The sequence below is a fragment of the Corvus brachyrhynchos genome, unplaced genomic scaffold (genome assembly GCF_000691975.1).
Source record: "Corvus brachyrhynchos isolate BGI_N302 unplaced genomic scaffold, ASM69197v1 scaffold97, whole genome shotgun sequence".
Classification (NCBI taxonomy): Eukaryota; Metazoa; Chordata; class Aves; order Passeriformes; family Corvidae; genus Corvus; species Corvus brachyrhynchos.
The window spans coordinates 1,386,575-1,401,852 of record NW_008239758.1 but is presented as its reverse complement, the minus strand read 5'-3'; the positions used below and the strand labels follow the sequence as shown (position 1 = coordinate 1,401,852).

The 15,278-nt window shown below is 42.4% G+C and overlaps 1 long non-coding RNA gene across 1 annotated transcript; it reads left to right on the top strand.

Moving 5' to 3' along the window:
- Positions 1 to 270: 270 nt before the first annotated feature.
- Positions 271 to 11,762, top strand: LOC108448721. Its single transcript, XR_001864709.1, has 2 exons — positions 271 to 3,234; positions 4,131 to 11,762. It is a non-coding gene; the product is annotated as an uncharacterized LOC108448721 (long non-coding RNA).
- Positions 11,763 to 15,278: the final 3,516 nt, after the last annotated feature.

Sequence of the window (15,278 nt, the reverse complement as noted above, 5' to 3'; positions counted from 1 at the left end):
ACACACAAACACAAAGGAGAGGGCTGTAGGGGTGTCACACACACACAAACACAGAGGAGAGGGCTGTAGGGGTGTCGCACACACACAAACACAGAGGAGCAGGCTGCAGGGGTGTCACACACACACAAACACAGAGGAGAGGGCTGTAGGGGTGTCACACACACACAAACACAGAGGAGCAGGCTGCAGGGGGGGGTGTCACACACACAGACACAGAGGAGAGGGCTGCAGGGGTGTCACACACACACAAACACAGAGGAGAGGGCTGTAGGGGGGTCACACACACACAAACACAGAGGAGCAGGCTGCAGGGGTGTCACACACACACACAGACACAGAGGAGAGGGCTGCAGGGGTGTCACACACGGCTGGCACACGACAGATGCTGGGCTGTCACTGACACCAGGTGCAGAAGGGACCTGTTTGACCTCCAGCTTCCCATGGTGGAAGTCATAGACATCTTTCTCTGAAGCCATTTAACTGGCATCAGATGTAAGTAAGTGCAACTGGAATGAAGCCTGAAGTAGTCCTAGTGATCGTACTAAATCCAAATAGAAAGTTGCCATGTTATTAGATCTTTGAGAAAAATCTTTTCACCGTGACCAGTCCAGTTTGGACATGTGCTTCATCCCAGCTCACAGCCTCCTGCATCCCCAGAAAGAAAGATGTGAACATCAAACAATGTTCTAACTACAAAGGCAGAAAAGCAACATATGTTTTGTGGAATAGTTCACCTGTCCTACTAATACAGCAGTGATAAACAACAGTAGGAAGTCATAAGATAAATATGTGTTTTATCTTGTCTAGTCTCCCAGCAGAACATTTTATAGCATAATCTTACATCTAAATCAGTTTTAAAGGCTAGGAGTGTCTACTCTTGATATCTTGCTTTGTATTTTCTTACTTGAGATCTAGAGAATTAAAGAAGACCAGCAACAGGTCACAGAGCTCCTTATATTCTCAGAGCTCTGTTAGGCTGAGCTTACTTGCAAAGACCACCAACAGCTATAATTTTTCATCCAAACAAATCTTCCAAGCCATGCATGAAGAGCAAGTTACAAACATTACATTTATAGACAAATTAATATAACAGAGCTCCTGCCAACAACTTACTTCTGTTCTGAATAGGATTTTCTTTTAAATAAATTAAAAATAACCATGCTTAGTGATTGCCATAAGTGCTTTTCATGTCATCACTTGCTAGCTGCCAAGAGTTGATGTTCATCAGTCTCCCCTCCTCTTTTCTATTCCTTCTTTGTACAATTTAAGAAAAGAAAAATCTGGTATTTTGGCCATACATGGCAAATGCCTATGCAGTAGAATAAAACTGGAATAGAGAGAAAATGTGGACATTTTTTCTTGACCAGCTGCAATCTTTTTTTTCTGCACTAAAGAATTACTTGTTGTTTGTATCCCCCATCCTCATCTGAAAAATAGATTTTTTTGCTAGATTTCCTTTGGTCTTTTTTTCTGTACTCTGCCATATGTACAGTGCAGCCTCTCTCTGTACGTGGGTGTTCAGTAGTCAGGCTGTCAGTCACTGCTGCAGGCACAGCAGCTGAGGGGCTGCAGTGTGGGATTCAGTCACCACCTTGTTCACAGCCCACACATCCCAGTGACCAGGGCCATGCTCACAGCTCGCAAGGCAGGCACAGTGTCTTGGAGAATTTGGGATGAAGTCCTGGAAATGGTTTGATTTTGTTGGCCACTGATTTTAGAACAGCTAGAATTTTGCACTGAAAGTGACAGCAGCCCGAATGTTTCGCTTGCTCGCCTCATTACCAGTCCTCACACTTCTCAGGGCTTCAGCTGGCACGGTTCAAACTCCCTGTGGCCACTGCCCACTGCTTGGGCTGTCCGATTGTTCCAGCCCAGTGTGATGCAGTTTGCTTTTCCTCCAGGGCTCCACGATGCTGATGCAAGCCAGATGTTTAAAGCACAGCCCATTTCAGGGTTTGCACTACTCGGGCAATAGTCTCCCCAGCCTTTTGCTCTGTCCCAGTGGAGCAGCACCCCTGCCATGCCTGGGACTCTCATGGGTGTGCAGGAGCACACCTAGTGCACCCCCACCATCTGCCATACACACGTGGCTTCCAAAAACCAGCTGGAATCTTGCTCCAAGATCCCAGCAGCCTCATTTCCTTTAACAGCCCACTTGAAACTTGAGTCTCAAAGGAGGCAGAAAGGTTTTCTCTGTATTTATTCCGAACTTGTTGTCACAATAGCATCTCCATATTCCTTTGGTGCAAACAAAAAGCTCCTTATGTGTGAGCAGTGCAAGATGTTAGCTGTACTTTAAAGCAAACAAACAGCAAAAAGCACCACACCTCTAAGAACATTCAGCTCTACAGCCTTGGCTCCCACACATCTCCCACACCCATCTATTACTGCTTTGCACTTGAGTTGCCTATAGGGTCAAAAAGCTTTGGTTTTCAAAAAAGGTTACTCATGAGACAGACTCCTATTAAGAACATTAAACAAGTCCTTGTGATTCTGAAAAAATTACATATTGGGGTGCAAAAGAAGAAAAGTTACATGCTTACTAGCTAGTGAAATTTCTGGTTTTACTGTAGAGGTGACTAGTCACATTCTTTTTCTTGTCCTACAGAAGAGCTTTTGAGAACTGAACAGGTAATCTTAAAATAGAACTTTGTTCTCATTTTTTAATGTCCACCTATTGAGAGGTTGGGTTTTCAAAAAGCCCTTTTCAATGGAGTAATGGTCTCCTTTTCCTCAGCTCTTTCATAGTCATCCTGCCACATGAAAGAATCATCCTCCATGTCATCTTTCAGAGTAACAGTTCACAAAATTCGGGTCATCACCAACAGAAATGATTTTGCAGTGGGTTTGGAAATTCTGCAGATAGGAGAAAAAAGGTGTCAGACCTTCATTTGGTGTGCCTTGTCCCAGGTTCCCTGGCTGAAACAGGCAGGAATTTGGCCATACAGCTTTTATGTGATACTGATTTAAGCCTTTGTACAAGCCACTGAGTCACAACATGGATTTTCATGTTTGTTTTAATGGAACCATTATGTTACGCTAGAAACATGTGATAACCAGAGGCTAAACTGCCTGTATGGTCTTTGAAACAATACAGATTATCCTCATGAAGTTTGACATACTGTGGACAACAAACTGTTGCTGGTCCCTTCTCTGGGTTTCCTTCCACAGAAGTCAGAAGACATTGGGCCTAGGAAAGAGAGCAGCTTGTACTCCAAGCAGAGCTCTACTCTGGTGAGAGGGGTTTTGTTTTCTGGGGGGTTTTTTAAGAATTGGACAGTGTGAAGCCTACAACTCTGTATAGTGGCAAGGATAACAAAATGAAGACAACCTTATCACCACGCTTGTATCCATAAGTGCAGTGGGAGCCTGATCATGACTTCAGTACATCTTCAACAGAGCCAAGACTGACCCTGGAACTCTTAGCTCAAAAATGTTAAAGCATTTAAAATTATCTGAGCTCTACCCCAGACAATCAATATATACTCAGTAAAAAAGATTATTTACTGGTGTAAATCAACCTCTGCAGACATGAATAATTTTTCTAGAGCTGTAATATTATTTGATTTGCAATGCTTAGCAAGTAATTTTTTCTGCAGATTATTCATCATGCTATGTGAACTGCCTGTAGTTTTGTGATGTTAATCTTTGAAGCCTGTTACATATTTTAATCACTGTTTTACAGAGTTAAATACCATTCAAGAGCTAGTATATTCTTGTAAATACAAAATGAATTTGAAAGTGTAATGAAGATATTTAACAATTATTATTTGAGGCATCAGTAATGTGCTTATGTGATATATAGTGCAAGCAGGCATTGTTTAAAGTTTTGCAGTATCACACCAGCCATTTGAAAAATATTTATCACAATAAAAGGTATACTTTGCCCTAAGGAATACTTGTGTGAACAAGGAGGGGTTTGGTTTATCAAAGCCTTATTTTGATTCTACATAGAAAGTTCCAAATCAGATATACAATAATATTTATTAGCCTTCAGACAGGCCAAAAGAAGTGGTAGATAACATTCTAGGTATGAAAACTAGAAAAAAAAACTTAAAAAGCAAAACATTTTTATGAAGTTCTTTCTAGCAACTGTCTGACAAAGGGCTCTCCCTTCCCCTTTTTGCCAGAAACCAAAGGAAAAACAAAGCTAACTGAAAAAAAGATGGATAGACAACAGACATGAACTAACATGCCATGGGACCCCGTGCACCAAGCTGTTCCAGGGCTTTCTGGATCACACTGCAGACTGAGGCAAGCACACGTCCAGGTCTCTGCCAAGAGATGCTTTGGGATGAGCAGGCAGCAGCAAGGATGTGAGCCAAGAGCCTGGTTGGGTGAATTTTTTCTTTAATCTTTAGTGTTCCCTCCAGGAAACACCTGGGCTGCTGGTTTACATACAGACCCTTCATTAGCACAGTGGCTGTCACTTAGAGAGTCTTGTCCAGCAGGAAGGAAGGAAAAAAAAAAAAAAGTAAAAACTTTGAAAGGGAAAATTTCTAATCACACTGTGATCATAGTAAAGACCATAAATAATCCCACTTCCATCAAGTTGGACTAGACCCCTTGGACAAATAATAAATAACTTAGTTGAACAAGTCCATTTGCTCAGGCTTCTGTTCTTAAAATGAAGTGGAAATACAAACTTCTTGAAGCACTGGATGGAAGCCCAAGCTCACCTGCTTGTGCAAGATCATGACCAAGCTGCTCCCCAACCTGAAATTTTGACACTGCCAGCAGTCAGTGTGCAAAGAGCCTCTGCTTTTCCTAATATGTGGATATGGACAAGGAACTTATGATGGTAGATTAAGTTCATAAGTAGGAATAGGAAGTAATTTCTGCCCCACAGCAATTATTGGCCATTCCTGTCTGCCTTGCTAAGGGTCTGGGATGGGACTGAGTTCTATTTAATGTGATATTTTGTGAATGACCTGTACAAGGCAATGGGTGCACTGCCTCAAAAAAAAAAAAAAATCACACTTCCCCTTTGAAGAAATAAATCTTTTAGCCTTTCATCTCCTCTGCAGCAAAGACTAAAACGTCATGGTGGGAAGAATAAGTCACCTTATTTTGCTGGTAACAGAGCAATCAAGCTGTAAATCCCAGGCCAAAAGGACAACAGTAAGCCAGACAGATGAGAAAGTTTTCCTGAAGACCTGGCATGTCTGAGAAGCCTTTGGTACTTGCATTCTACCCACAGCATCAGCCTGAGGGTGACAGGCCCTCCCAGGAAGGCAGGAGAACCCTGTAACTTTGGAAGAGACCTCGCTGTTTTATCTGGTAAACTAAGCAGGAGCTGGCTGCGAGCCCGAGCAGTGGTACACAATCCTCTGAACTGTTTATCTATTAATACCCTTCCTGGCACTGCTTCAGCCCATGCCAGATAGCCTCCCACTGAATGTCCTGGCATGAGACAGGGGATGGCAGTGGCCAGTATGAATTAAACAACATTTGGAGTGTGGGAAAGAATTCAGCCTGTATCCAGATGGCAGCACAATACACAGACAACAGGTTCTGTCCTGGTTTATCTGCAGGCAGACCCTGTGGGCAGAGCAGGGTGCAGAGGTTCTTCACTGTCACTGTGGCTTCTGGTGCCCTGCTCAAGGCTGTCCAGGCCGTTGGACTGCCTGGGGACCCTGCTCAGGGCAGCTTCCCTGGGCTGAGACCTGGCTTTGGAGCCTTGCCCAATTAGAAGTGTGTTATTTGCTGTTTGCCTGCAGAAATCTCTCTGCCCATTACAGAGTGGGAGGTCATTTCATAGGCTGACAAGTGCAGCTGGAGAAGACTTCTGGGAGGCTGAGACTAACTTCCTGCAATAACTACAATTTTATACCCAAGCCTCAGACATCATCTTGAGGAGCCAAGCTGAGCTCAGACTCTGGCTGGTAGCCAGTGAGTTTTTCTGCTCTTTAAGGCAAACATCTTTAACAAAAAAGGCTGAGAAAGAGCAAGAGTCACTTTGATTTCTTTTCCAGTGGTCACTAATCCCTCCTTGGTACAGATGCTGGTTTATGTCAGGTTTTAGCAGTTGGCTCTGTTCAGCCTTCCTGCAGAGGAACAGACTGACCAGTCCCTCTGTATGGGTGTAGATTTTGGCTGACGTCTGTTGATAGAACAACACAAAATAGAGCAGGAAGATTATGCCCTGTGTGATATGAAACAAACCCTTCACCATGGAGACATTCTCCTAGGTCTTCTTACTAGTGCTAGTTTAATATGAAAGGCAATCTTCTGAAACACCAGTAGTAAAAATTAGCAGAATACTTCACTTATCACCATCTCATTTCTGGCATTAACTTTGTTTATCCATGCAGTTTGTGTTGCAGGAAAAACTAAATTATGTCTTTCTTTCTCGTTGGAGAAATGTATTAACACTGTTATTGTGTTAGTGTTTTCTTTCCAAATAGTTTTCCATTTACTGTTAGAGCATATAGTTCACATGGTCAAATCACTGACAGATGCAGATCAAACAAATACAAGTTTTCAAAGTCGGGGGTATTTTTATTTCTTTAAATTAAGATAACCATCTTTCAGATGATTTTTCCACCAAAAGCTCTGTGCCATATTGTGTTAGGCCAGGTGAACATCTGTAGCTTTTGTTTACTTGCATTTAATTTTAGCTTTGTGTTTTTGTGCATCGCTTCCCTCTAACTCCCAGAAGTGAGAAGGAAGTGGGCTGAAGGTATCACGAGTGACCTTCATGTTCACTTCAAAGGAAGTTATAGTTGGTGCCTCACTATTTTTATACATTATTAATCATCTCCACTCTAAGGAGAACTGTTTACTAGTAGATACAAAAGTAATCAGTACAGTCATTATGATGCACAGCTACTGGATTCATTAGAAAGTGATAAAGAACTGGTGAGGAAGAATATTGACTGGAATTACAGGTTTAAGAATGGGATAAAAAGTTCAAACCTAAGTACGTGTAAAGACCGCTTGCACAAACTCTGTACAGTGCCAGTGTGTCCCCTTCTTACCCACTGGGACTAACTGGTGCCCTTTAAATATCCCAGGGTCTGTGTAACTAAGAGAGGAAGTTTCTGTTCAGTGATTAAACCTCACTGGTGTCAGAAACTAGCTTCTACTGTGTAAATCTAGCCTGGCCTCAGCTGAGGTTTCTCTGGCTTCTCCCTTGCCTGCAGTTGTTTTTAAGAGTCTATTTCTATACCAGTTCTTAAAGGTCAGTATCAGATTATCCTGCATAAGAAGGAAGGATGTAACACTTTGCATCCTTGGGGCAGATATAGCCAGGAGTTTACTCTTGCCTGCAGTCCTGTCCACTCCTCTCCCCCAAAACAGAACAAACCCACAACCGAACGCAAAAGCAACAACAAGAAAAGAAAACAACCACCGAAAACCCCCGGACCTGTACACTCATCCAGAACAGTCACCACTGGCATTTCTCTGCAGAACACTTCCCCTTACAGAAATCACACAGAACTGATGGAAAGCCAAGAACAAATTGTCTTAAGGACAGATGAATACCAGTGTTTTCCACAGTTCCATGATTTACCTTCATCGTTTGGATTAAATCAGATGCCGGAGGGCTTAGAGCAGTCCCAATACTTAGCTGTTAATCAGCTGGCATCTGTTTATCCTCCAGACCAGGAGATCTCCTCCAGTTTTGAAGCCAAACTGTGAGCTAGGGCTCTTAATTAGTTGGTATCGTTCACTTCTGCACAACCGTCTCTTGAACTCGTTGGTTTTACTCCATGCTAGGTGTTTGAAAGCCTAGTTAGGAAGAGGCAGAAAATAGCCACTTTCAGGGTGAGGTTGCCACATACTTGGGCTGGAATAAATGGATGTTTCCACTCCATCAGGAGCAGTGTCACTGTGCCCTGGGAGCACACACAGAAACTCCTCCTGCTTTGAGGCAAGGCACGTGCAGAGGGCACGGAAGGTCTGAAGTCTCCTGGCACCCTCGCTTTGACTGGCCGTGCCACCAAAGAGGCTGAGGCCCTTGCAGGAAGGCAGGTGCCAAGATTTTGGCTATATTCTCCATCTTCTGACCTCTAGAATACTTTTAAATCCTCTGTTTCCATTTCTGTCCTCATATCTTACGCTAACAATTTGTGTTCCTTCTCCAGATAGCCACATCTTTCTGGCATTTAACTGATCTCTCATTTCTCTGTGCCCCAGCCAATATGCTGTTCTCCTCAAGCCTCAGTTCTTCCAGTATTGATCTGATTCTTCTTCCTTAACTCATTTCTTCTCAAATGCTCTTGGGTTTATGATTTCTACCACTACAAAAGGGAGTAAATACTGTCAGGTTATATTTCAAGAAAGGGGAAATTGATGGAAGTAAGATATCAACTTGTCTTTGTAATTAAAGGTTCTAGAAGCAGGAAATAACCTGCCTCCTCTGGCAAGCAAAAAATGCAGTGGGCTTGCAAGTGGGATCAGGAAAGTTAATTTGGTTTTGAAATACTGAAACAGGTAGATGCAATATTTGCCAGAAGGTGAGAACACAACAGCATCTTCACAGATAACAAGCTTCCCAGCTGTTTCCAGAATGCATTCCTGAACAAACAACTCCTTGAAGAAACAGTATATCCTCACCCCTATAAGTTCAAATTATTGGCCTTGAATAGCAGATCGAGGGGAGGATTGCATCTGTCACCAGACACAGCAGTCTGTGACTGTCACCGATCAAACGAGGTCAGAGGAGGACACTGTTTCCTAGTGACAAAGCTTAATTACAAGGAATAAAGGAAACCAGAGCCTTGCCATTTTGCAGAGTGTTGTGTTGAACCACAGCACGCAGATCTCCCTCACCCGAGGTTACAAATAGATATTTCTTAAAAAGTGACAATATACTTCCATTAGAATATACTTGAAGAGAATTCACAGAGGTTGCCTCCAGAAAGCAATCAGAAGCTTTAAACAGCTGTGAAAAGGCAATGAAGGCAAAAGATGCTTCTGTAAACTAAACTTGTGTTCACCTGGGACAAGAATGTCTCTCAGTTTTCTTGTGCCAGTGAGGCAAAGATGAGAGCACAGAAATGCACAAAAGGAGGCTTTGGGGAAAGGTCTGAAGCACAGGAATTGCCAAGTACGTACAGACTCACCAGAAGCATCTACATCCACCTTTCCACTCTGCTACTGACCTGCCTGAGCTGAATCAAACTAAAATAGGGTCAGGTCTGCCCTTTGGAGGGTCAGCAGCCACCCTGACACTCAGGTTTCATCTTCCATCACTGGGGAAGAGAAACAGAGTTCCCAGAAACAGCCCCCATTTTCCACCCCAGCACATCTGTGCGGATCACAGACTCTGTCAGACCCACCTGAGGTGTCCTTGGTCAGCAGCACCTCGTGTGTGACCAGCCAGGACAGGAGGAGGCACAGCAGGCAGGAGAGCACAGCTCTGCCCTTCCCCAGTTGCAGGTACAGTGCAGCAGGACAATCTCACACCCATGATTTTGCAGCCAGAATATCTGTGCAGCTTTCAGGTTCCCAAGAGCTGTGCCTGCACCTGCCTGTCCGTGTGGGGAGGATGAGTAGCAGCTGCTCCTGCACTGCTCAGAGCTCTGTGTATTTACCTTCCAGAGCTTCGCAGGGGAAGCCGTGCCTTAGCAACAGCCAGGTGGTATTAAAAAAGAGCCAAGTGACATGTAGGAAGAGAATTCAGGGTGATGGTGGGGGAGAGATTATTCAATGTTTTCCATATTTTCATCTAACAGAATTTAATTTCCTTGAAGTTACTGCAGTCAATGACAAGCAGAAGGGTGCACGTGAAATACCTCTGAGCACGGAAATAAAGCATGACTAGACACACCAAATAACCCATGCAGACTGCAAGAGGTTGTTTAAAAAATAATTATATACTTGTCACTGAAGAAGCTTTTCTATATTCATAAATCCTTTTTCCTCATAGCCTTTTCTGGTGGAATTCAGATAGCACATGTGCCATTATGCTAAACAACCAGTTCTGGAATACCTCACTTCTCTCCTCTCTTTTACAGGCATTAAAGCAGTAGTTACACTTCTTAATAGGGATCATTTTAGGGACAGTTAAGGCCTGTGCTTAGTCACTTCATCATTGACTAAAATACAAACTCTGCTCATATGCTATTAAAGAGATTGGAAACAAAGCTTTAAATAAGTACTTAGCTTGCTTTTAAAGCAATGTGGTTTCTTTACCATGATAAAGTATAAAAATACATATGAGATCATAAAGCTCACAGTAATTTTGTTGCTGAAGAAGTTTTACAGATCTACTTGAATTTATTTGGTCTGAAGCTTGCCTTGGTCTAGCATTTTTTTGAGTTGAAAACATTTTTTATACAAACAGCATATGATTGAATACAACTAAGCTTTTTTTATACATGTGTAAAGTGGACAAAAATGATTTTCCCTAAGTAAGGAAATGCTATATATAGAAGAAAAGCTAAAGACTTTCAAGTCACAGACTTCGGTAGGTTTGTTAACACCATCCCCAGGGAGGCAGAAAGACAATAAAAAAGCAATTTCCTTCACAAGAATATACAGAACATCAGAAACAGCAAGTACAGAGAGCAGTGTTGTGCAGAGTGGAAGTCATTTATCCTGTTGGCTCATATTTTGCACTCTACTGATCATCATTCCCTGTTACCATGAACGGGAGGTGCACACACATCAGTAGGTAACACTGAGTTTTAAAATTGTTTTTGACAAATGTCACAACCTGAATAAGCCAGGGAAAATGTGGACTCCAGAACTCTTGAGATGTATGGTGTGGAATAACAGCTCTGGGGCAGAAGGAATGCTGCAGGGCATTGCAGACCTCTTGGGGATAAAGCAGTCTCTGTGCTCCAGAGTTGTCCCAGGGAGCACCATGGCCAGGAAACTGCATCCCTCAGGGGACCTGCACACAGTGCTGCTGCTAAGGGGGGAGAAACCTGCATCTTGACCTTCTGCAACTTCTTCTCAGACCTCGAGGGTAGCAGACCTGGGTTGTGGTAGAAGTTGGACTAGATGCTCTTATTTGGTTTTTTCCTTCCCTCTTTTTTTAGCAGATATACCAAAAAAGATTTCATACTAATGCATACACACAAAATTGTTATTTAAAGTTACTGCCACTCGGGCTCAAAGACACACAGCTTCCACAATGACAAGGGCAAACCAGAAGCTTGTCTGTAGCAAATAAAAATTAATCTGGGGATAGTGCTGAGCCATTGGAAGCAGGGGGACTGATTCTGCAGGAGCACAGTTATTGAGGTAGACCAGACATCACAGAGGAAATGCTAGATGGCTGCACTGAAAGGGTTTAGGAAGGAGACTGGGATGTGCACGGATGTGTCAGATTTCAACAGATGGAATGCTGATCTGGGGTTTATGTAATTCAGAGCTGTTCTGACAGAGTACTCAGGGACAGACGTGCAGAGTGACAGAGAAAGCAGTATTTAAGGAGCTTTGCCATGTTTTCCCATGCTCACTTGGAAAAAGATGGAAAGAAAATACCCAAAAAAGTTTTTCCATCATTTAAAAAAAACCCCAGCATGTACACAAAAAAACCCCCAAAACAACAGAAAAAAAACCCCAAAAGTGACAGTGGCAGGAATCCTTTCTTTGTGTGACCTCCCAGTTAGGTTTGTGCACCAATAACACTGTATTTATATTAAACCTGGAGCTCCATATTGACAGTTTTTCCACCAATTCAGTACATTGTAAAAGGTATCTGTGAATCATTCAAAATACACTTTGCCACTCCAGATTTCTGTTAAGTAACACCTTCCTGAACTTCAAAGCAAATAAAACTGGAAATGTAAGGACATTGTAAAGATACTGGGCTAATTTCTTTGTGCAACCTCCCATATGATAACTTTTCAAAACCTGATGGATAAAGGACTGGGCTGACAGCAGGATCTTAATGACAGCCTTAAGCAAGTTTTTCAGTTGTATCTATTTCTCCTCCCATTCCTGGCCTTCTTTGTCTGTTTTTACCTTTACTATTTTTAGGTCAGGAATGTTTCATTACATTTGTGCAGTAAGAGCCCTGAGATGTTTTATGTAGATACTAGTATTGATGCAGAGCATGGTCACTGATGGTACTTTTATAGGTATATTATGAGAGGACTTCCCTACCAGAGAAAAAATCTGCTCTTCTGCAGTTCACACATCATCTTAAATGTGAAAGATACATATGCATTCAATAAGGTCTTTCAGAAGTTTTTTATGAAAAAGAATGAAGTTTGTTCACTACTTTACCTTAACCAGACTTGACTTTTTGTCACATTAAACAGATGACTGTAATTATTTTTTTCAATCAGCAGTGCTACTGCATATCATCAGACAAAGGGATATTACCAGCAAAAGTGGAAAATTCACATTTTTAGCAATTGAGCTAAAGAGGACACACTTATGTTTTTGTCCTCCGTTTTTCCATTTGCTTCTGATTCCAACTGTTTAGCTTTCTGGCAGTGAAAATACATTTGGAACCAAAACAGACCCCACAATTTGAAGTTACCGTGTGTTGACTTGTTCTGCTTTGCCCTTCAGTATATTCTTACTGAAATGAAGAAAGCCATTCACCCAAAGAGAATTTACCAGAAAGAGTTTGGCAGAATTAACCTGCTGATGACCACTGGTATATTCTTTGATACAAGTCTTTGCAGGGTGGAACCAAGCACAAAAAAAAAAAAAAAAAAAAAAAAAGATCCTGGCCAAGTGATAGGACACAGGCTTTCCTCTGTGACCTTCATACACACACCTTGGTGTGACACCACATCATCCCTCAGAACCCTGCTGTAAGCCAGAGGGGAAAGTGTTCCCACAGCATGCAGGGCCACTACTTTCTTTATAGCCCAAGTTTCAGTTCTTGCACATAAAAGAGTTTGTGTGGACTTCCCATACATAACCCACCTACACAATAATCTTCTCAAGAGGTTGCTTGCTGCCAAGCTCGCTTGTGTGCGGGCCAAGGAATATGGACATTTTCCAGTCCTGTCTGTTAAGACTTCCCTGCAGGAAGCTGGCTTCCTAGGGTGTGAATTTGTGCTTTAAAACCATCTGCCCTATGCTGCTTCATCTCAGGCAATGCCTTAGTGGAAGAAATAATGAATTCTGTTCAAAGGTGACAAGGTCTGGTAACCAGGCACTAACCCTCAAATTCTACAAAGCCAGGTGAAACCTGGCCTGAAATACAACAAACTCGAAAACCAGGTCCAGCCAAAGCATAGCTTTTCATTAATAGAGCTCTGACAGTCACCTTGCCTGTAGAAACACAGGTTGAAGAGTTCCTAGTAAACAGCTGTAGTGGATAATGTTATTTTCATTCTCTCACTTCTCAAGATCAGTTTATTTAATCTAGAAATGAAATCATGGCACGACAGTACACACATACTGGAAGAATGCTGAACCCTGTTCATGCACACCAGGATTGATGGCTGCTGGACACACCACAAGAGGCACTCAGCATATTTGCAGCCAGGGAGGTTTAGCCTGGCATTAGGAAAATCTTTCTGTCAGAGTTGTAAGCACTGAGCACGAATGTTGGTCTTTAGGAACAGATCAGATATCTCTTCTAGCCTGCTAGTCTTATCTCAGAGAAAGAAATGGATTAGATGATTGATAAGAAGTTTTTTTCCTTCAACCCCAGGTTTCTATGGCACTGAAGCAATGCACAGCAATTCATAGCTTAGCTGGGCAATGTAAACAACCATTTGTTATGCCAAACCTGACTCATTTTCCATGTGAACAGACAGAATAATCTTTGCTAAAACTCAGTCCTTAATTCCATCTCATTTTAACACTGATAAGCTTTTAGATAAAGCCTCCAATCTCTCTGGAGGCTGTCATTCCTTCAGCTAATACCTGTGTAGATTGCCCCAGCCTTACATCAGCCAACAGCCCCTTGCAGCTGCACCTCGTTCACTGATCAGCTACCTAATCACCAAGTTGCAGGTGGCCTTTAACAAAAACATTGCTTTCCAAAGTGTAAATGCAGACAGTTCAGTTGCAGAGACTCATAAAGACAGCTGAAAAAAACCTTTAAAAACCACACTTGAATATTCTTATCCTCCAATCTGCAGCAAGCCCAAAACCCATAGGTTGCAGTATGCCATGAGATCAGGTGTACCACTTGTGTGTATCCCATGCTGTCAGATCACTTTCACAATCCATTCTCATTCCCCAGATTCACCTCAGACTGATTCCTCCCAGCACTGCCTCGGGTGCTGCTGATCCTTAATTGCTACAGCAGGCACTGCCCTGGAGACTCGGGATCGGCCTCACCTGTCTGGAAGCCACTGTTCCGCCAGGAGCCAGGTGCAGCCACCTTCTGTGCCAGCTGGCTTTGAAAGCAGAAAAAGAGCCAGTCCAAATCATCAGCAGATTACACCTGGCAGTCTGTCAATGATATTTACACTGCCACACCCTATAGCCACTATTGACACCTAATGGCAAACTTCCCCCTCCTAATTAATGCTAAAATATATCTCCTGTAGATAGTTGTAGATGCAACTTGACTAATGCCTACTAGAAGCACTTTGTGGGTATAAATTACACCTGGAAAAAAAGGAAGGTGGATTTTAATTAAAAATATACCATCTACTGCCAGCCTACAGACAGATTCTACATTGATTTACAGCTCAGCAGTGCAGTGAGGCCAGGAGACAAATTAATACCAAGTGCTGAGGAACAGACACACTTTCCATCGAGCTGGACAATGTAATTTTATACATCAAACATCTGGGGGGTTTTATTTTAATCTTGTTATAACAAAGCCATATATAGCAGGAAAAAAAGTCTTAGTAAAGTAGAACTGTTCCTAAGGCGACTTAAGATAGACTAAACAGACCATCTGCCTTAGGAATCTGAGTTTTAACCAGAAATAAAAAGGAATGTTAGAACCTATGAGTTATAGTTAGCCTTAGTCCTTTTTTCATAGAGCTCTAACTTTGCCCTGGAAAAATGTAAACAGACTGAAAGGGGGGGGGGGCGGGGGGAAGTTTTCCAAAGTTTTATTGCCTAGAGGGGAAAACAAGGGGGAAAGTCATTTTCCTCTCAAGGAAGGAGCTACAAAGTCACTCGGAGCTATGCAAGGAAAGCCCATCAGAGCAAAGTTACTGAAGTGCAATGCATGAACAAGACTACCATAACAAAGTGATCAGCATCATGTTCAGCTATGCTGCTGCCAGAAATAAACTTATCAAGCCTTGATGATATTCATTTGAATATTAAAGAAACTACACAGTCATTGCTCTTTTAGATGAAAATAAAATACCTCAACAGAAAGCAGCTAAAGTTATAATAGAACAGTATTCCCAAGGACCACATGAACTTGCACTACAAGAAAA